We start from the raw sequence: 23,654 nt of genomic DNA, 5'->3' as shown, positions 1-23,654 counted from the left end.
TGTCAACCTACACAGGAGTCCATTCAACAAATTGGAGAGCCTAATAAATGTGGTGACAGAGTTGCAGAACCTGATATCTCTAATGAAGATGACCTTAAAGAAGAATATCCAGTAAATAACTAGTACCAGGACAAATCAATCGACTTTGGTGATGATGATGGTGCAATTAATAGTAATAGTGACACTAAAGGGAGAGGAAAATCAAAAGAAAAAATTGATTGTCAGTGGGAGATGGCTAGGAGATTTAAATTTGATTGGGCAGCAAAGTATCCATTCATTGAGCCCGTGGACAATCCAATTGTAGGTGAGCTACTAGTAGAATGCAGATGTGCCATTTGTAGTTGGAAGTATAAAAAGAAAAAGCAATTACAGCTTAAACTAGACACCATAGAGAAACATGTTGGTAAGATTTATGAAACCTCAACTATAGATGGTAAGGAAATAAAAGTGGTAAGATATAAAACAAAGGAGCAATGTCAACATAAAAGGAATGCTGAAGAATATTATATGTTTCAAAAATTTTAGATGAAGCCTAGTGAAGTTCAAGGTTCTATTAATGGTATTTTTGCAAAAGCAAGTGAAGTAGAAGAACGTGGAAAAGTTGTTCAATTAAGTAATGTTTTCTATATTTTGAGCAGAGGGCGTCCAATGATAGACTATCCAGAAATGAGTGGTTTTATACACTTTCTAAAAGTTTCTAACTGTCCTGTCAGTCATTGGTCAATAAACAGTGGATGGGATTGAGCAAGTTGTATTGCACAGGTTGAAACAGAGGATGTACAAAGAAAAATAAAAGAGTCAAGATTTATTGCATTGTCCTTAGACGAAGTTACGGCAATAGATAATACGTCATGGGTATGCATGCATGTTTATACTATACAGAATAATGTCTGCCAACCACATCTACTATCTGTTGCTAAATTGAGAGACAATGCAATAGCAGAAACTTTATTTCAGTTAGTAAAGAGCAATTTAACTGAATATGGAGCTATGTATGAATTGACAATAGCGAAGAAGTTGGTTTGTGTTGGAGCGGATGGAGCTTTAGTAATGCAAGGTCAAAGGAATGGTCTTTGCACAAAGATGCAAGCTTCTTGTTCACCATATGTTATTGCCATTCACTGTATGGCCCATAGGATGAATCTTGCTTTTAGAGTTGTGAAGAAGTTTCCTTCAGTAAACAAGGTTGAAGATTTAGTAAGAGAGTTGTATGCATATTTTTGTCGAAGTCCCAAGCGTTTTAGGGAATTTCAACACTTTGCTGATGGAATTACAGATGGAAACAAGCTTCTAAAAGATGTTGATACCAGATGGATCTCTTTGGATGGACCAGTGCATCGAGTATTTTTTGAATATCAATCTTTGATTGGATTGATGTACGAAAATTGGGACAATGCAAAAAATCAGAGATGTGGCGACCTGCTTCGGAGGTTAAGCAATATAGAGACACTTTTGAATTTGGCATCTCTTCTTCCCATGCTAGAAGAAATGAGGTTAATTATGAAAAAAGCCCAGCAAAGAGCCATGTATATTGCAAAATATGCTCAGTTGTGTAAAATGTCATGCCAAGCCCTCGATAGTCTCTATCGCACTAACCTAAATTTACTCGATGATAGATTTAATCACTGGCAGAAACTAACAGATTTGGACAATCCTAATAATTATTTAAAGATCATTGAAAATGGAGATTTATGTGTTTGTGTAAGGGGATTTCAGATACCAATGTACTACAGTGCCCCAAAGAAGCAAGCTACAAGAGTTACAAGGGAAGAGTTTACTAAGATTGTCGAGTCTATAGCATCTAGTGCAAGAGACATAGCCTATAGAGTTTCCTCTGAAATAATATCACAATTCCCATATGATCAACTGCTTGAGGCCATGGCAATTGTGTTTCCTCAATATTGGTCCTTCAACAATAAGGAAGATTATCGTAGAAGGCTATTGATTTTGATAAAGGAATTTTGCAAATTTATAGAATTCAATGGAGTGACTATCAATGGAATATTAGATGAGGGTCTTTTTGACAACAATCAGGCACCTTTGCAAGGACAATGAATCATCAATATCAATTAATGCGTAACCCACATGAAGAGGGCTCAGCACTAAAGCTTTGGACATAACTAAAATAGAGCACATTGTTGCGTGAAAAAATTTCAAAGTACTTCAAGCTTGCTGATCTATGTCAAACCATGATATTGGGTTCAGTGGAGGATGAGAGAGTTTTCAGTGCTTTGGACTTCCTAAAATGAAAGCTAAGAAACAAACTAGACAATAATTTGGAATCATGCTTGAGGGTATACACATCTAGGTATAATGTCAATACTTTTCCTTTTCAAAAAGCAATGGAAATCTGGAAGAAAAGATGCAAAAGAAGAAGGGTGGGACTGGGCAACACCATTAACCAATATCCTATAGCGACTCCAAGTAGGACAAGTACAGTTGGCAGTGGCACTGGCCATGGGATTGGGAGTCTGAGTCATAGAAGCGGAGGTCAGAGTGAACTTGAAGTTGAAGAAGACACAAACGAAAATGAAGAGAACAATGAAGCAACTGGACTACCAGAACTAGATGATGATGATGACATAGAGATGAATTGGAAAATTTAGGAAATCTGCTAAATTAGCAGTGGCAACCAATAGGTATTTTTTGAACTTATTAACTACTATATGATATCCTACCATTCACTGTTCATTTTAGAAAAGCAAGAAATTAGAATGTATTATGTTTCATCATTAAAATTTGAGAACAAAGAATATTATTACTGTAGAGTGTAGTTTATATCATGTCATCAATGATCATTCATATTTGAATTTGAAATTCTTGAATGAAATTTTGTTTTCTATTTTATTCATTTATTCAACATACATTGAATTGGAAAACATGAAAATTAGATAGAATCATAGATTCAATTCCACAATTAATAATTATTAATGGTTTTTATTTGCAATATTCAGCTAATATGGTACAATTCTTGTAAGCCAATGACCTTCAATTCCCTTTTATAGAAAAAAGGGAGCAACAACAGCTTCAGGTCGATTTGCCTAATGTGAAGTCTCAAAATTTAAATCAGTAAGACATCTACAAGTCTAAAATATCTCTACAACTTTAGTTGTACATTTCTGCATTTGACAGGCTAGTTTAGTAAATTAGCAATTTTAGCATAGGCAATAGCATCTGCAAGACTGCAACATTGATCTTGTTCGAAAAAAAAATTCAAACTTGTTACTTTAAACTCAATTCTAGAGTCTAGACTATAGTATGTAGGATAATATGAAAGATATTCATATATTGTAAAGATATAGAGATGATTGAAACTGAAAGTACTTTCACATAAAGACTATAAGTTTATGTAGTATGTTCCATTCTTCTTTGGTTGGAAGGTAAAATTTTTTGATGTTATGGTAAATGACCTACATTCTTGTTAGCATTCCATACTTGGAAGAGCGAGTTTCAAGCAATGTTCGTTCCACTAGTGCATGCAAATTTTTGAATGTTTTGATGCACTTTGCAATGCCTTCATGAGTTCTGTCCTGGGAAGGTTTCCTAAATCAAAGGTTATTTGGTCCTCCAACTTTTGTTTGTAAACTTCTTTTCCAACGAAACCCGTTGTTGAGAAATCAGGTCCAGGACTCGGTAAACCAAGAGATACCAATTTTGTTGTTTTATTGTTCATCTTGGCTAGCTTTGGCCCAAATAAAGCAAGAATTTCTTTTGCTTCTGTTAGTTTTTGACATTTATGAAATATAGAGGTTGCCTTTATTATTGAACCAATGCGGTCCTGAAATCCCTTGCTTGCCAAATGCCTGTCAGCAGTGCTGTTGATTTCTTCCATAATCTGCTTTGCAATTTTTTGTCTCTGACCAAAATTTCTGTTCTCCTCAAGTTGCTCTTTCAGCTTCCCAAAAACATCTGTAAGAGCTTCGTAGAGTTCGAACCAATCACACAACCCATCAACAGAAGTCTTTATGTGCCCCCAGAAGTAATTTTTTATTTTCTTTACTATATTATTTACATGGTCATTCAAGCTGTTTTCATATTTTTTAATAGTGTCATTTTCCTTCTTTAGGTCTTCTTTCATTTCTGAGTACTGGTATTCACTATGTTTTCTTATTTGCTCTGCTTTATTTTCCCACCCTTTTGCTTTCTCTTCCCACTCTTTTGTTTTTACCCTCTCATTTTCCAATTCTTTGTTTAACTTATTGTTTACATTTGCATCATTCTCCAAGTTTTTGTATAACTTTGTTGAAGATTATTTTTCATCCTAGAGTTTTTTTCCCATTTTTTTCAAATTTTCCCTCAGAGTTTTTAGTTCTGCATCCATTTGTTATTGTTGTTAAATTGCTTCTTTAAAGCCAAGGGATAAATTTTTTATCCTTTTCTCTAATTCTTTGCATCTGTTTACTACTACTTTCTCACTTTCCTTTACATTTGCCAGGTCTTCCTTTAACTTATCTATTGTGCCTTGAAGCTTTCCTTTCTCTCTCTCCAACTTCATCACTGAACTGTAGACCACTTGGTTGGTCATTTTGGACACATTTATCTTGTCCACATTTTTAATTTTGGATAAAACCATTTGGAGGGTGCTAACTTGAAATTCAAATGGATCTAACTGACTCTCTGGTGGATTGTTATCTCTAGCTGGGGGCATAACAACCATGAATTCCATCACATCTTTATCTGGGTCATATGTGAGAAATAGCATGTTGGTTGCAGGTTTTGCATCACGAGCTGCAGCAATTGCTTCCATCTTCATTATCTTACTATTTTGTCTATTCTTTTATTTTTATTTTTCATAGTTAGTTACAAATTCATTGTAACAAAAATCAAGATTTTGTGAGACAATTGAATGTTTGAATGGTGAAATAGCAGTAGCACTTGCTCTGATGTATGAGCTTCCACCAATACCATGAGGATAACCAACACCTAGACCCATTAGTGGGGTTTGTGGACTGTTCTGAGGGTTTTTTCCTGAAGGATGGGAAATTGTTAGACTCACGGTCACCATTGGCATTGTTGTACTAGTAGTACTACTAATACTTGTCATAACCTTCTACTTCTTTACACTTTCTTGATCTCCGGGACCAATTTTTTTTGCATCTATATACAATGTCCTTTTCGGACCACTAGTTGTAGTTGTACCCATGATATCTACAGCTGTGGGAGTGATAGTTGATTCGAATTGAATCTGAGTGCTTCGAAGTGGAACTGTAAATGAAGCAAGAACAAATTTAATTAACTAAGATGAATCCAATGTGGATGGAATTGACTGAGTTGATGATTGATCTCCATGCCCAAGGCCTGCTTTTTTACCATGTTTTGGTGCTACAGATAGTGGTTGAGGTGGTAACCAAACCCCTTCTCCACTGGGACCTAGACCATCAAAACCTTGGTAGCCTATTTTTTCTACAATTTCTGCCCATTTTCTATATAGAAGTTTGGTGGATGCATCAACTCTTCTCTGAATTTGTGTACTGGATGAGGGATTTAAAGAATCTTGGTCATCGTAATCATCATCAGTATCACTGTGATGTGCTTCAGTTGGATGCTCCTTATTCCACAATTCATCAAATATTCTATCCTCTTCAGCCTCATCACGATCTAAAGAGGTCTTTGGCTCACCGAGATTCTTCCTCATTTCCTAAAATTGAGAAATTTTGCTTCGACTCCATCCAGCATCTATACAATCATTCATTAGCTCTTTTGGAATAGGTTTTGTAGATGGTTTATCAACTTTCTTGTAGAAATTGGACGATGTCACGCCCTGCACTTTTCCTTTCTATTTGTGCAATGCCATTATTTGTGATGACAATTCCTGTATTGACATATTATTTTCAGTAGCATATTTCTCCATCTTTTTTTTGACCTCCTCCTAGGAGTCCATGTTTTTAAAATTTTCAATCAAAGGCATACTTTTATGTTGATATTTGCTTGCAGAAGTCCCAATGCCCTTAAGCCTTGCTCCAATTATGTTCAGTTGATCATACTGCCAGTGACTGTCAACATCAAATCGAAAAATTGAAAAAAAAGGCTTCTACCACTTTGAATCCTCTTCTCTCAAATGCAAACCCTCCAAAGGAGAATGGCAAGGAGGGAAATATCATTTTCTTTTTCTGACCATGAAAGAGTACATATGTTCTCTCCATTTGTTGTACATATTCCAATACAAATACCCTCTCTGTTACATGTATTGGAAGTTTGTAGGGTTCTACCCATGAACCGTAAAACCTTAACACAGTGTACTCTTCCATTAAGTACTAGTCAACCAATTGTAATTCACTTCCGAGTTGAATGCAATTTCTACAAGTAACAGGCAATCTAGGCATTGGAGTGCCTATAATTTTATGGTACATTGGTGCCAAAAAGAAGTCTATAAAATTGTTTTAGTTCCTTCTGTTATCAATCATCCTTATCTGAGGTGTCCACTCATATATTGGATTTTGGCCTTCAGTCTGACTGCAAAGCTTGTTTGCCTCAAATAATGCACGATGCTTTGCTAGGAGAAGATAGCACAAGTAGGTTGTGAATCTAAATGTGTTCTCTGAACCTCTTTGAATCATTAGTAATTGATCTTGCATGCAACGAAAAATGTGCTCAATAAAATGATATCTTACTAGTTCTTTTTTAAAATGAATATGATAAAGCATTTCAAGAATGCTGGCACCCACTTGTTTGTTACTATCCAATCCCAAACAAAATGCTAGCAAGGAAATACTGTCATGTGCCCATGGCACAAAAAATTCAAAATCATAAGGAGGCATGTGATTTAGACTCAACCTACAACCGCTTGTTATTCCTCTGATATAAGAATCTCTCTGTTCTGCATCTAATTTTTCATAATCATCTGCCAGCTTTCCCAGGTCAATATGTACATTTGACTATTGTTGTTGAAACCCTAGGTTTAATAGACTAGAAAATTCACTCTCAGTTATGGAGAAAATTTCCTCCTGAGTAATTTTATTCACAATTGCTTTTCTATTTTCATCATAACTTTTGGTGCAGAGCATAACAATTTCTGGGCAAGGGAATACTTGAGGTAATGCCATGTGTGTCGACCTAGCTAGCCATGGTGCAATTTTATTTGCAGTTGCATTTACACTAGGGTTAAATGAACAAAATTTTGAAGCCTAATTTGGATTGTTCCACTTGTTTTTAAGTGCAAATCTTATCTCCATTATACCATTATTTCCATGAATAACAGGATCATGTATATCATGGAATAAATCACTGAAACCTAGTGTTTTAAGCATATTGTGGAATTCTCTTATTTTGCCCATGTTATTCTTGGTATTTGTTTTTTCCATCGTGGTAAATATTTAAACACGGCTACAAGCCTATACGGGTGATTCAAAATTAAAACCTTATAGACTAATTTTTTTTATATAATATAAACAGTAAAGTTGTAAAATTTAAAATGCAGAACGTAATTTTTCAGGATTTTAGTAGTTACACTTACCTGTTCACATTCACGTTGCCCTTTGTTTCAATTTTTGCAGAGAGCTGAGAGTCTAGAGACTGTAGTTTTTTGCTTTCCTTGGACCACAATCCTCAACCCAGAAATTAAGAATCCGTAACTTTGTTGTGCTGTAACTTTGTAAATTGTAATTTGTAACCCCTTTCTAATTTCTAAATTTGCAGACAACATATAACTACAAAATTAAAGAAACTTAATGCGGCAAAACTATACAATCTGTACTCTATAGTCTATAGTCGATACACTTATCACACAGTACACTTTCAGTATAAATGTGAGTGGAATCGTGGACCACTAGTGTTACCTAACCCGTCATAATGTATTAATGTCATTCATAACGTCACTATTAACTGTAAGTGGAATGTGATTATGTCAATGTGTTAACTGAGCAGTGACACGTGTCATGTTTTCGAGATGCGTTTGAAATGATAGGGTTTCTTTTTCCTTTTCATCCTGAAACTCAACTTCAGTCGTTGATCTTTTAACATCCAACAGCACTGGTGAATGGTGTGGTGGCCCCATGGGTCGTGGGTCCCACTCCCATTAACTAAGGTAGTCAAGTATCAGGATGACTCACATCATGAGTCAGATGTTTCAATGTCACGTCATCACCAAATTGAAACTACGTTGTTATTTGTTGGTCGATCGAGGAGTTTAGTGACACGTGTCATGTTTTCGGGACGCGTTTGAAATGATAGGGTTTCTTTTTCCTTTCATCCCGAAACTCAATTTCGGTCGTTGATCTATAAACATCCAATGGCACCGGTGAATGTTGTGGTGGCCCCATGGTTCATGGGTCCCACTCCCATTAACTAAGGTACTTAGGTATCAGGATGACTCACATCACAAGTCAGACGTGTCAGTATCACGTCATCACCAAATTGAAACTACATTGTTATTTGTTGGTCGACCGAGGAGTTTAGTGACACGTGTCATGTTTCTAGGATGTGTTTGAAATGACAGGGTTTCCTTTTCTTTTCATCCCGAAACTCAACTTTGTTCGTTGATCTATAAATATCCAACGGCACTGGTGAATGGTGTGGTGGCCCCGTGGGTCATGGGTCCCACTCCCATTAAATTACAAGTATAGTTAGTATATTATTGTACTTTCTGATAGGCTAGTACTATTGCATTTAGTTTGTACAATAAGTGAATTAGTCTAGAATCAACCAACCAATGAAAATGAGCTATTTTTCTTTTTATCAAATATTTCTAAATTTTTTATATAAATTTATTATTCTCATATATTATCTATACTATTTATCTGAATGATAATTTGTTCTTTTTATTTAGTGTCATAAGACCCCTTTTCTTGGAGGCTACCTCCATGTTAATTTATTTTCGGCTAGATTCTCGCATACTTTTTGACATAAATTTTCTTTTACATAGATTTCAATATCAAAATTTGTAAATTGAATAAGAAATAATTATATTATTAAAAAAATTAATAATTCAAGAAAAAAGAATTTATTGGGTTAATCTAAGCTAGGTGATTCTGATAACATTTTGATATGTAATAATCTATAAATTATACAATTTTAAATCTAGAGAAGGATTGGTTGGAACCTTCTTCACTAACTTGGTTATTAAAAATTAAAATTATATAATTTAGTAAACTATTTTAAATGTATATTTCTATAATTATATATATTCTAATAAAATATTTAAATTATTTTGTACCTAATTAGAATTTATTTTAATTGAAGTTAAAATTAGTAAATTTTTGTATTTATTTTAACCAATATTTGATATGCAAATTAATAAACCTTTTGCAAACATTGGTATATCAATGAATCTTTTAGATTATAGAACTAATATGAAACTAGGTGATTCCATTAGTTTACTAATAGTATTTTATATTCACATAGGCTTTTATAAACAATTCAATAAAAAATTTAAAAATGCAAAATATTGCATTGTTGCATAAGTAAGCATAAGAAGTTAAAACAATGAAATACAATTTTATATGGAACTGAAACACAAGAAATTTTGTTGATATTTCTTGAAATTTACAAATTTACAAAATCTGAGGAAAACCCTAGGCTCTAGAAGTACTCTACTATTCATTGTAGAAACCACTAGAATTGACCATGGTTGCGAATTCTTGTAGCCAGTTGTTGCCATCTTCCACTTCATCTAGGAAAAACTATTTTTGAAAAAAATTCGACCCAATTCTTGTGCATTTTCTATGGTGTTGCAATTGCCCATCAGTCAAGCCTAGTAAAAATGGTTGCAGGACCACATTCTGGCCAGGTTCCAGAAGCTTGTGGACTTCACCCGCCCAAGGGATCCCCACTCCTAAAACTGCATGAGCGACAATTTCAATGTCATCACCCAAATATACTAATTTAAAAATCTTCCTTAGGAGCAGCAGAATTTCGGCCCTTGCTTCTTTGAGGTCAAGCAGGGAGCCTAGAAATTGCGACGTAATGTCACTGTTGACACAATACTGATTCTCATTCTTCAAAAACTCACACCCCAGAACCATTTTGACAGCAGCAATAAAAAACTTCACACTAGAGCATGGAACAACCTCATTGCAAATTGACAAGAGGTTTTCTTCAGGAATGCGACCTAGAAAGGCCTTCTGCTCCTCTTCCAAAATGCATCTCAGACGAATAGGGTTGTCCATCTTTACTGCAAAGTTCAAACTAACACCAAACAATTAACAAACAATTAACAAACCAGACCTATCGACTACCAAAAATGAGATGAGCAATGATGAAAGAAGTAGCTCAATCGCCTATAAATAAGCTTGGCGGGCAGGGTGCTAGGGATTATTTGTTTGTTTCCGTCCGACTGCCAATTCAATTACATTAAATTAGCAAATATTCTCAAATCTTGAACATAATTGCAAGTACATGCCAAAAAGGCCAATTGTAATTAAACACTAATACCGTCCATTGTCCTGTAATGTGTGTGAAGCCACTTAACCGATGCAAAAGGCCAATTGTAATTAAGACTAATAGTAATAGTACTACTACTGCTAGTGGACTGTGGCATGTCTTGTAATGTGTGCGAAGCCGCTTCGCCGATGGAAAAGGCCAATTGTAAATTGTAATTAACAGTGACAAGACATCAATATACTATCTCCTGCAACTTAAGTGATACACGTTGGACAGAAACGTGTCACCATTCCAGACACTTGAATAAGGTAGAGGCTTCATTCTAGATGTTTGGTAGCGTACTAGCGAGAGAATGTCGCTATCACTGACATGGCATTTAATTCTTTTCGTGTGCACTGTACTCCGCATACAACTTACCTTGATACGTGTTAACATTCCGGTGACTACCTCGACAATTCTTCTTCCTTCAAGAAATGTTGGCCGAAATTAAACCTCAGCCATTGATCTTAGATCATCAGACGGTCTGAGTTCTCAAATAATACATTTAACATAATTACAGTGGTAGTGGCCAATAATTTATGTAAGTTGGTATGTTAGGTTAGGCTACTTATTTTCCATCTTCAGAAAATAGCCATACCAACTATAACTTTCTAAAAACCATTTTCCATAACTAATAAATTAATTCAATTATTTGGAAAATAATTTCGCCACCTTTTTATAAAAAAAGTATCGGTTATTAAAATATTCGCCAACCAATATCCATATTTGAAAACATAATTCGCCATCAATATTAATAATTTTATTAAAAAAAAAAATTATAATCTCCATTATTTTATAAAAATTCTCTAAACTATTAAAAAAATTGCCACCAAATATCCATCCATTGATGCATAATTCGCCAACACTATTAATTATTTTTTCATCCAAATGACATGTGATTCGCCACAATTTTATAAATTTTGGGAGGAAGGTTCCTTAAATTTATCCCTAGAATGGTGGACATGGAGAATATAGCTATGCAAAAAACTATTCAGTTCAGGTAGACAACACTCTATTCCTTTTAAAGCTCTTTGCTTTTTAATATTGAAAAAATATGGGAAAGTAATATTTGAAAACTTTCCTAGTGCAGTTACATGGTATTGAAGGTGTGAAACCGATTCTGGAGCGCGCCATTTGTGACCATATGAGATTGATGACAAATGTGGGAGGCACATTTAGGATAGCAGATTTCGGGTGTGGTACCGGGAAAAATACTCTTATTGTGGCAGACACCGTTGTGAGTGCCGTGCAACGGTCGCTTCGTGAACAAGAAGAACGGGAAATGCCAGAATTTGAGGTTTATTTCATCGACCTCCCTTCCAATGATTTCAATTCCCTCTTTCGAATATTGCCCCCACACAGAGACGAAGGCTCGGCCGTTGCGGATAAGAACTCATTATCTGGAAGGTTTTACACTGCAGCAGCTGTGTGGATCACATTTCAGGCGTCTACTCCCACGGAAATGCCTCCATTTTTGTCATTCTTCTGCAAGCCTCCATTGGCTTTCACAGGTGGGTAATAAACCCTTAACTTGTCTATATCTAAATTCTATTTAGTTGTCTCATTGTAAGAAGCGGACACTCTTAAATATTACATATTAAGACAGGATCATTCTTAAATATCACATATTAATGAAGAAATTAAACTTGAAAAAATAAGTCAATCAAGTTTGAAAAAAATAAGTCAATCTTGATTATTTTCTAGTCTTAATATATGATATTTATACCATTCAAATGCAGGTACCAGAGACTGTTAGACAGGCAAGATCGCCTCATGCGTACATTACAAGTGATTGTGAAGAGGATGTAGCAGCTGCATATCTGAATCAGTTCGAGACAGATTTCACATCATTTTTGAAGGCGCGAGCAGAGGAGATGGTTGACGGGGGAGGCATGTTCATATCTCTTCCAGGTCGGAATGAAGGATCCAACATACTCGATGAGCAAGGCGTGTGTGGATTTGTCGCGCGTCAAATAGACAGTGCATTTGAGGAACTAGTAAATGAGGTTGATATGACGCATTCGTTTCCTTGTCTGTTTCTTTTACATCAAATATTAACATTCTAAGCTATTATATGTAACGGTTGTTCTGATATGAAATGACCCTTTATTATTGACAGGGTATTGTTGAAAAAGAGAAATGGGAGTCATTTAAGATGCCATTGTTCAGTCCAAATTTAGAAGAATTGGAAAGCATTGTGAACAGCGAAGGATCTTTTGGAGTAGAGTTTTTAAAAACTATTCAAGGAATTAATGGATATAATTCTATGCTACATGGGGGAGAAGATACGTTTGGAAAACTTGTAGCCAATAATTGTAGAGCAGCATTTGAGAATATTATAGAACATCATTTGGGATGCAAGACGTTGTCGACGGAATTATTCTCTAGAATTGGTAAAAGTGCTACTATTCTAGTAGAGGAATATCTCTCTCTAGAAACAAGCCTTCTTGTCGCATTTCTCACAAAGAAAGGAGCTCAGAATAAAACCTATCAATAAGTAGGTTAAAAAATATCACACTTAAATATTATCAATGCTGCCAAGAACAATTCTAAGATGTGTATCCATGCACCCAAGTACTATGTACACATACCAAAGAACATGGTACTTAGTTGAGAGCATTAAGACTTTGATTAAGGTTTCTTATCTTTGTTTCAGTTTTCATTTGCTGCATAAGTTTGTTATTTATGAAGTTTAATTCAATATGTAATTCATTTTAACCTTTCATACAATGTTAATTACAATAAATCTTATCATCGTTCAAGTCAGAAGTTTATCATTTTCAATATATCATATTATACGATTTATGACATTGTTGTTCATTTTTAATGTCTTTCATTTATGTTTTGTATCTTACCTTTTAACATATATTAAATTATTATAAACATATTATATTTAATTAAAATTGAAAAGAATACATCATATTTCAAAATTTTAAAAAATAATTTGACTTTATCACTACATTTTTGTGAATGTGGAAAAAACAAGTTTGACTTTATTTTGTCTTTAGTACATTTTGTAGAGTAGTCTGTCCTGTAAAGAATTGCTCTGTTCGAAGTAGGCAGAAAATTGAAATTACTTTTTAATTCGGTTGAAATAAATTAATTACTATACCAACTCAGTGGTCGGAACAGACCAAACAAATTCTAGAAGGACATTAAACAAAACATGTGTAGTCCACAGCCGCTTACAGACCACTGCATTTACAAATACCCAACTGAGTTAATTAAATGATCAATCCTACCGCATTTCTACATTTATTATTATATTTACGCCGAAGTCCATTCACTATATGAAGGTGAGGAGCTCGTTTTGAAAATCCAATGGCTGACAATTTTAAAGAGGCGATGACTACCATTGCACCAATCAAATGCGTCTATTTCTTACCACTTCACATGTCATTGATTGTTTCTCGTTGGTTGCTGATTTTTCACTGTCAACCGTTCATTATATCTCTGACATTACTTTTATTCGATTATATATATTATTAGGTCTGACTAGTGTCTCTTTGTCGATATGGGATATCTTTCTTAATACACTAGAGTCACTAGTGATTGCATTCAAATGGGCAATTAGGTCTGACTAGTGTCTCTTTGTCGATATGGGATATCTTTCTTAATACACTAGAGTCACTAGTGATTGCATTCAAATGGGCAATGGGATATGGTGAGAAATTCATATTAGTAAAATATGATGAGAAAGTAATCAATTTTCATATTGTAAAAATGAAATACTCGCATCTGCATTGTGTAGTTACAAAGATATTAGATTGCATTCAATAGGCACATAGTTCATCTTTTATAAATTTATAGAAACAATTGTTGTGGAAGGACCTCATATGACTATTTCATATTGTAAAAGATGAAGCTCACTATTAATGTTTGGGCGGTATGAAGATATTCAAGAGTGTCACAAGATTCATTGGAATTTGGGCCTAAGAAATTTATGGGTAAAAATTTAAATATGATTATAGATCTAGATTAGAGTGTGATTTCTTTTCGAGTGTGAAGGAAAAGTTGCCCTCGGGCTTCCATGGCAATCACCAATATCAGGGTTGCATTAGTACAACTTGTTCATTGCTTTGATTAGAGAAGTGAAGGAGAGTTAGACATGAAAGAATTTTTGGATCTACCATTCCTAGGAAAACACACATTTTTTCTATTCCATCTTAGAGATTAGAGCTTAGTGCACCTTCTTGCTTCAAAATTCAATTGCTATCAAAATTGTTCACTACTTCTCACTTGAATCATGTAATATAAACATTAATTATAAATAAATATTACTTAGATGAGCACACAATTCATAGATCGATTGCATCATATTTGAATTTCATTATTTCTATTGTATTACTCTATCTTGCCAAATATTCAACCTAATATATTATGTAAAAAATATTCCTATACAATAACAAATAACCATTCTTTGTTGTTCATTTTTAATTCAAAGAGTTACATTTAGACAATAAAATATTATGCAATAATCAGATTTTTAATTTCTTTCCTTTTTTAATCCTTGCACCAATCTCACACCCTTTCCCTTAACAAGAAATGTTAAACACATTTGATGAAGAGGGCATGCTATCTAAGACTTTATAGTTGACCATCAAGGATTGTGGCATCTAAATTGAAGGTATTCTTCTACTTGTATGTTCTTAGCCTGATGGAGGTTTTATATATGTCTATCAAAAGAGTTGAGGATTCAAGAATCTACATTTTTAATGTAATTTTCTCTATCCTTCATTAAATTATAATTTCTATTAAGTTTTCTTCATAAGACAAACTTACTTAGTGAATTTTGAATGATCCTCTTCTATTTCCTTCTTTCATACACTGTCTATCCAATATCTTTCTTCATTTTCTTTTTTCTTTTTTCCATCAAATTTTTTTTCTCTATCAGACTTTATTTAAAAACAATCATCAAATAATTTGCATTAAATAATTTTTGCAAAATATAATAATTATAATTAAAATAATTGAATGATGTAAATAATGTAAGATGATTGGTCATCTTTGTATTCCTTGACATTTCTTGGTGTTTATGATGAATGAAAAAAAATTAATTTCCAAAATGCAAAAGTGTTTGTGTTGCATCTTGCACTTGAGATAGACAAGATAAGGAATTAAATCTCATGCGGATGCCACTTTTTACATTGAAGTTCACTCAAGTCAAAATTTCTTATCATTATATAGAGAATTATTGTTACTTTAAGTTGATTCTATTGATGGCATTTCAAAATTTAAAAGTGTGGAGCTAAAATTTGCATCCAAGCACATCAAAAAAAATCATGTAGATCAAATGACTACCATTGAGGTCATCTCAAATGTTCATTGATTCTTATCTTTTTAACCATTTTGAAGTGCATACTTTCACCACTTTACACATCAAACTTATACATTTCCCATTGTTCTTCGATCATGAGCAATTGAGTGCATGTCTTGTAAAGCTAGAAATAGAAAGTCTGATTTGTAGCTATCAAACTAGTGCATCTCATGGGTTTGATTCTTTGCTAAAATCGTTTGTATTAATATGTGTATGTCAAAATATTGGTGTAATGCTCGCATTACTTTCAACAACATGATAGAGTCAAATATCTTTTCTTGGATTGTGACCTAATTTTAGCTTTAAAAAAAAATGCATTCCTCAATAGACAGTAATTTTAGTTCATCAAATGCAATGAATAATAATCCAATCAGACCATTTTACATTTTCCACTATTATCCTTAAATGCACAAGCATGACTTCTTTAGAACATGTTTTGTAATTCATGGAAGCATTATAATGTGTGGATTTCTTTCTAATGTAATTGTGATGAATACCCTAATAGCTATACATGTAAAATGTCAAAGCATAGGATAAAGATGCATGTGTTGTTTGATAAAATGCTTACATGACACATTATCTTGTGGAATGCAATAGTTGTAGGATATAAACAAAATGGGCTTGAAACAATTCCCTAGATATTTTCAAGTACTTGCAAATCAAATTTGTAATCCAAACTAGAAAACCTTTTCTCACATACTACCAGATTTCTCCAAACTAGATACTTTGGAAGAATGCATGTAAATTCATCAGAAGATCATTAAAAGCGGTTACTCTTTATATGTTTTAGTTGTCAAAACATTAATATACATGAATGGAAAAGTGTGGATGAATACAAAAACTATAAAATTCATACGATAATATATCTCAATAGGATGTGGTTTCTTGGACTGTGTTAGTTGCTATATATGTGCAAAATGGTCCTAGTAGATTTTGAAGAAAATACAATCGATAGGTATAAATACCATGACACTAACCTTTACAAGCATACTTTCTGTAAGTGCCAAGCTAGGATATTTGGAATGAGGTGTGGTGATTCATCATAAAATATTCAGTACGTAATAGTATGGGTTTGTGATATTCATCCAGCTACTTACACTTTTTAAAAAGGAACAATTAAATTCCATGTCTTAAATAGTTAATATATCAAAAAATGACCATGACTCAAAGCACAACAAATCTGTTGTAGGTCTTTAATGTAAGGTGAAACAGGCATAAAGTAATCATGGTTGGTATGTCTGTGGTCAGTAACAACATTGCATTTTCACACATCATTTTGGACCTTATTTAAGCATAGATAATAGGGAACATACAAAAGAGTCCTTCTATCCCCTAACTTTTTAATCTCTTTTATATCTTACGTTATACTATAATGAGTAATCATTTAAGTACATCTTCTTATAATTATAAGCTCTTAATTTGTGCTCTATTTTAAAAATTGATCTTGTGGATTGTATATCAATTATACCGATATTAATCAATTTCAGGAAAAATGCGTGGATACCAGCAACATATGGTATGAATAAATTTTATGAACGTGAAAAGATGTAACAAGCTAAATGTCAAACTTTGTTTAATTGCTTGAAGACCTACCATACCAATATTAATAAGTTTGAAGAAAATGCTTACAGTATGAACGTGAAAAGATGCCACAAGCTAAATGTCAAACTTTGTTTAATTGCTTGAAAACCTACCACACCAATATTAATAAATTCGAGGAAAATGCTTGACAACCAGTGACATACAGTACTAACAAATGTTATAAACGTCAAAAGATTCCACAAGCTAAACGCCGAACGTTCGTCGTCAAAATGATGTTTAACGATGACATCCGATCATCAAAGTAATGATTGTAAATAGAAGAATATGACCGTAAGAAGCAAATGTAGCGACCAAAAAATTGATCGAGCTTGTTCAGATCAAAGTAGGCGTAAGAATGGAGGCCATCAAATCTCAGTCGAAACTGGCAGTGGAGGATGTGCTGGGCATGAATGGTGGAGATGGAGAATATAGCTATGCAAAAAACTCTTCAGTTCAGGTACACAACACTCTATTCCTTTTTAAATCTCTTTGCTTTTTACTATTGAAAAAAATATGGAAAAGTAATATTTGAAAATTTTCCTAGTGCAGTTACATGGTATTGAAGGTGTGAAACCGATTCTAGAGCGCGCCATTTGTGACCATATGAGATTGATGACAAATGTGGGAGGCACATTTAGGATAGCAGATTTCGGGTGTGGTACCGGGAAAAATACTCTTCTTGTGGCAGACACCGTTGTGAGTGCCGTGCAACGCTCGCTTCGTGAACAAGAAGAAGAACGGGAAATGCCAGAGTTTGAGGTTGATTTCATCGACCTCCCTTCCAATGATTTCAATTCCCTCTTTCGAATATTGCCTCCACACAGAGAAGAAGGCTCGGCCGTGGTGGATAAGACCCATTATCTGGAAGGTCTTACACTGCAGCGGCTGTGTGTGGATCACATTTCAGACGTCTACTCCCACGGAAATGCCTCCATTTCTGTCATTCTTCTGCAAGCCTCCATTGGCTTTCACAGGTGGGTAATAAACCCTTCACTTCTCTATATCTAAATTCTATTTAGTTGTCTCATTGTAAGAAGCGGCCACTCTTAAATATTACATATTAAGATGGGGTCATTCTTAAATATCACATATTAATGAAGAAATTAAGTTTGAAAAAATAAGTCAATCTTAAACATCGCATATTAATGAAGAAATTAAGCTTAAAAAAATAAGTCAATCTTGATTATTTAACATTTTTAATCTAGAAATCAAGTTTTATAATGTGATACCGTTCAAATGAAGGTACCAGGGACTCTTAGACAGAGAAGATCGCCTCATGTGTACATTACAAGTGATTGTGAAGAGGATGTAGCAGCTGCATATCTGAATCAGTTCGAGACAGATTTCACATCATTTTTGAAGGCGCGAGCAGAGGAGATGGTTGACGGGGGAGGCATGTTCATATGTCTTCCAGGTCGGAATGAAGGATCCAACATACTCGATGAGCAAGGCGTGTGTGGATTTGTTGCGCGTCAAATAGACAGTGCATTTGAGGAACTAGTAAATGAGGTTGATATGATGCATTCGTTTCCTTTTCTGTTTCTTTTACATCAAATATTAACATTCTAAGCTATTATATGTAACGGTTGTTCTGATATGAAATGATACTTTATTATTGACAGGGCATTGTTGAAAAAGAGAAATGGGAGTCATTTAAGATGCCATTGTTCAGTCCAAATTTAGAAGAATTGGAAAGTATTGTGAACAGCGAAGGATCTTTTGGAGTAGAGTTTTTAAAAACTATTCAAGGAATTAATGGGTATAATTCTATGCTACATGGGGGAGAAGATACGTTTGGAAGACTTGTAGCCAATAATTGTAGAGCAGCATTTGAGAATATTATAGAAGATCATTTGGGATGCAAGACGTTGTCGACGGAATTATTCTCTAGAATTGGTAAAAGTGCTACCATTCTAGTAGAAGAATATCTCTCTCTAGAAACAAGCCTTCTTGTCGCCTTTCTCACAAAGAAAGGAGCTCAGAATAAGACCTATCAATAAGTAGGGTCAAAAATATCACACTTAAATATTATCAATGCTGCCAAGAACAATTCTAAGATGTGTATCCATGCACCCAAGTACTATGTACACATACCAAAGAACATGGTACTTAGTTGAGAGCATTAAGACTTTGATTAAGATTTCTTATCTTTGTTTCAGTTTTTATTTTCTGTATAAGCTTGTTATTTATGAAGTTTAATTCAATATGTAATTCATTTTAACCTTTCATAAAATGTTAATTACAATAAATCTTATCATCGTTCAAGTCAGAAGTTTATCATTTTCAATAAATCATGTTATACAATTTATGATATTGTTGTTCATTTTTAATGTCTCCCATCTATGTCTTGTATGTAACCTTTTAACATATATTAAACTATTATAAACATATTATATTTAATTAAAACTGAAAAGAATACATCAAATTTTAAAATTTTAAAAAATAATTGTCTATCTAAATTCCCCATCCTCTTTTATGAAAAATAAATATACCTATATCCACATACACACTAGAGTACCTTTTCCCTCAAACATAAATATTATTAAATATACGGCTAATTTATAACAATGTACAATAAATTTCAAAATGTTAATCTTAAAAGCTTTTCATTTATTGAGACAAGCTTGCATCAATAAATTTTCATTGACATTCCTAATTTCTCTATTTTATGACTTGTAATGTTCCAACCAAGGTGGGAGGATGATATACCAAAATGTTGGTGTACAATGGAGGGAGGGAGGACTATAGAGGGAGGAAGTACAGTAGATGGATGGAGGAGTATAGATGGAGGTACTATGGTGGATGGAGGGAGGAGTATGGAGCGAGGTATTATGGAGGATGGATGGAGGAGTACAGAGGGAGATAGTATGATAGATAGATGGAGGGAGGAGTAGGGGTGATGGTAGTATGGGGGATGGAGGGAGGTAGTATGATAGATTGAGGGGGGAGTACAGAGGGACATAGTATGATGGATGGAGTGAGGATTATGGAGGGAGGTAGTATAGTGCACAAAATGGAAGGTGTTGCACAAAGATTGGAAAGAGAGTACAAAATTATATGCAAATAATATTAGAACACCAATTCTATCAAATAAATACCAAGAAAAAAATAGATATTGAATACAAATAATCTCCAAATAATACTTTGATACAAAGATGATGCTTTGATTTGGAAAATCTTATTATAGGTGATAGAATATGGTGAGGGTTGAATCCCACCAAAATTGAAAAGCCAAGTAGGGAAGATCTTCCACTTACAAAATAGAAGAAAATAGAGAACCCCAACTAGAATTTGTAGTACAAAGAAAATAATCCAAATTGCATGCCTAAAATAACCTACAAGATGGCCTTATAAAAGGCTTCAGGGAATCTTCCTGAAGGAGATGGTGTCCTAGACATTAAAACATTGATTGTCAGCCACATAACAAATTATTATTATTTAATAATATTGGGGACATCAAAGTTCTCCTCTCCCAAAAACTACTTTCCCTCAAGCAATTGCCAATTTGGATGCTCCAAAATTTTTTTGCCTTACCAAGTGGCATCCTCAATTGGAAGATTATTCCATTGCACAATAAAATCCTTAATTGTGTGGGACTTTAGCCTCTTCTCCTAGACATCTATGATCTTAGCTTGATATAGAATTCATTTCTCCTCTTCATCAATGGTAAGAAATTCCTTCGATGAGTTTATGTGTCGTCCAATCACCTTCTTTAGACATGACACATGAAAATCATTTTGGATTCTACCCCCATGAGGAAACTCCAATTCATAGGAAACTTTTCCTACCCTCTGAAGAACTTTGTATGGTCCGTATAAATAGGGTTTGAGTTTCTCCTTACTAGAACTTCAAGGAGGATTATCTATATGGTTAGAACCAAAGGTATACCAGATGACCAACCTCAAGATTTCTCTCTATGTAGTGTTGATCAACATACATCTTCTATTGGTTTTGAGCCCTCTATAAATTTTCCTTGAGAGATTTAATGATATCTAAACACTCCTATAGCCATTCTTTAGCCCTTAGTGCATAACTATTTTCCAATGCTAGATCCATTAACAATGAAGGTTTGTACCCATATAATGCCTTGAGGGGTGTCATGACTATTGACATGTTATAGGTTGTATTGTAACAAAGCTCAGCCAAATGTAGCCAATGAGCCTATGCCTTTTGTTGTGCTGAAACATGGCCCTCCAACTATTTATTCACACTCTTTTTTTTCCATCTGAATTTGTATGGTATCTCATACTTGGTGACAACAATGTCCCTAGAAGTCTTAAAATATATATCCAAAAAGTACTAAGGAAACAACTATCACTTTCAATTACTTTGATATGTAGGAGTCCATGTAAGTGAAAAATCTCATCGAAGAATAATTCGGCCACTTGAGATGATTGGCATCTAGTGGAAATGTAAAAGAAATGGCCATACTTGGTCAAATGTTCATCCATGAAAAAATACAATCCTTCCCCTAAACCTCGGGTAGACGAGTGATGAAATCCATTGATATACTTTCCCACTTTTGATCAATGATTGACAATGGTTGAAGAAGTCCTATTAGTAGGGTTTGCTCAAATTTATTCTGTTTGAAAGTAGGACATTCCTATACATACTGCAAGATATCATTCCTAAGTCCCTTCCATGAAAACCATTCTTGGATCAACCTATAGGTTTTTAGGTATCTTAGGTGTCCATCCAATGGTGAATTGTGCATCTCCTTTAGAATTTTGTCCTTTATTTTGGACTCAGGAACTAGATAAATCCTTTGCTTGTAGTAGATGATATCATCTACCACCTTATACCTATCATCTTATACTTTACTCTCCATGAAGTGATAGGAAAATGTATTCTTGGACTATTCAATGGGCAAGTGTTCCTTCCACTCTACTGAAATTTGGGATAAATAGATCTAGTAGACCTTTTTGACAGAGCATCAACCACTACATTATTTTTTCCCATCACCTACTCAATTTTAAGGTCAAATGCTTGGATTTTTCTCACCCACTTTTGTTGTCGGTCATTCAATTATTTTTGCTCCAAGAAATATCTCAAGCTATTGTGATTTGTGCATACACATTTTTTTTCTCTAATGAGATACTATCGAAACTTTGTAAGTGTGTGCATTATGGAGAGGACATCTTTTTCATAGATGGAGTACAATCTCTCTACTTCTAATAGCTTCTAACTCTCAAATAGAGTAGGGTGATGATCTTGCATCAACATTACCCCGATATCTTCTCCTAATGCATCACATTTCAAGCTAAAGGGTTGATTGCAATTAGGTAGTGCCAACACTAGACATGAACTTATGACTTCCTTCAACTTGTTGAAGATGTGTTGTGCCTTCTCATCCCCAATGGATAGATTCTCTTTTTGTTAGATCTTCCAGTTGTGTACTAAGTTGTGAGAACCCCTTTACGAGCCTTTTATAATAACTACACAATCTAACGAATCTAGAAAGATCATATAGAGTCTTTGGTGGGGCCCAATCTAAGATGGCTTGAATCTTTTACCAATGTACTTGAGCCCCTCAAGCACTAATTATACACCAAAAATATAGTAACATTGTCATTTGAGATTCACATTTGAATCTGTTGGAAAATAGTGATTGCAACTCCATGATCCCGAGTACTTCATCCAAATGTCTTAAATGTTCCTCCTAAATTTTATTGTAAATAAGTATGTCATCCAAAAATAACAATAGAAATTTTTGTAGTAGTTTTTTGAAGATGTGATTCATGCATGTTTTCAAAGTAAATGGAGCATTGGTAAGATCAAATGGAATGACCAAGAACTCATAATGGTCATAATGACAACACAAGGTAGTTTTCTCCACATCTTCCTCCATCATGTGAATCTGATGGTAACCAAACCAAAGATCTATTTTGGAAAAAATGATTGCACTATATAACCCATTCAATAATTTATCGATCATGGTAATGGGATACCTACTTTAGATGGTTTTCTTATCTAGTGCATGGTATTCCACACACATCTGAAGGATTTCATCCTTCTTTTTAACAAAAACAATTGATGACGCAACAAGACTAGATTTGGACATGATCCATCCTTTCTCTAGGAGTTCCTGGATCATTTTTTCTATCTCATCCTTAAACCTTGTAGGATGGTGATAGGGTGTAGTGATTATTAGTTTAAATCCTTCCTCTAACTAAATGGTGCACTCAAAGCCTCTATGTGGAGGGATGTCGACAAAGATGGTACTAGACTTATCCAATATTGCATGAAGTTCATCACCATGCTAGTTATTTTGTTGTCCCTTCATAACTCCTACTATGATCAAATAATGTATTGCCTATAAAATATCATCATGTCAAAAAAATAGCTTCCATCTTTTGTGCTAAGATTTCGTTCAGTCCTCTATTTTACATTCCCCTAAGGA

The 23,654-nt window shown here is 34.2% G+C and overlaps 2 pseudogenes across 1 annotated transcript; both read left to right on the top strand.

Annotated features, from left to right (window-relative positions):
* The first annotated feature begins 11,317 nt into the window (after positions 1 to 11,317).
* LOC149558838 (indole-3-acetate O-methyltransferase 1-like) lies at positions 11,318 to 12,853 on the top strand (annotated as a pseudogene).
* A 4,719-nt stretch (positions 12,854 to 17,572) lies between these two features.
* On the top strand, positions 17,573 to 19,376 carry LOC149558837 (putative methyltransferase TCM_000168; annotated as a pseudogene). The gene is made up of 4 exons (XR_016352481.1): positions 17,573 to 17,711; positions 17,804 to 18,228; positions 18,497 to 18,763; positions 18,877 to 19,376. The product of XR_016352481.1 is annotated as a putative methyltransferase TCM_000168 (transcript).
* Positions 19,377 to 23,654: the final 4,278 nt, after the last annotated feature.

The sequence above is a fragment of the Cupressus sempervirens genome, chromosome 5 (genome assembly GCF_028749045.1).
Source record: "Cupressus sempervirens isolate cs-2001-9-10 chromosome 5, ASM2874904v1, whole genome shotgun sequence".
Classification (NCBI taxonomy): domain Eukaryota; kingdom Viridiplantae; phylum Streptophyta; class Pinopsida; order Cupressales; family Cupressaceae; genus Cupressus; species Cupressus sempervirens.
The sequence above is the reverse complement of the archived record's forward strand: the minus strand, read 5'-3'. Positions and strand labels throughout refer to the sequence as shown.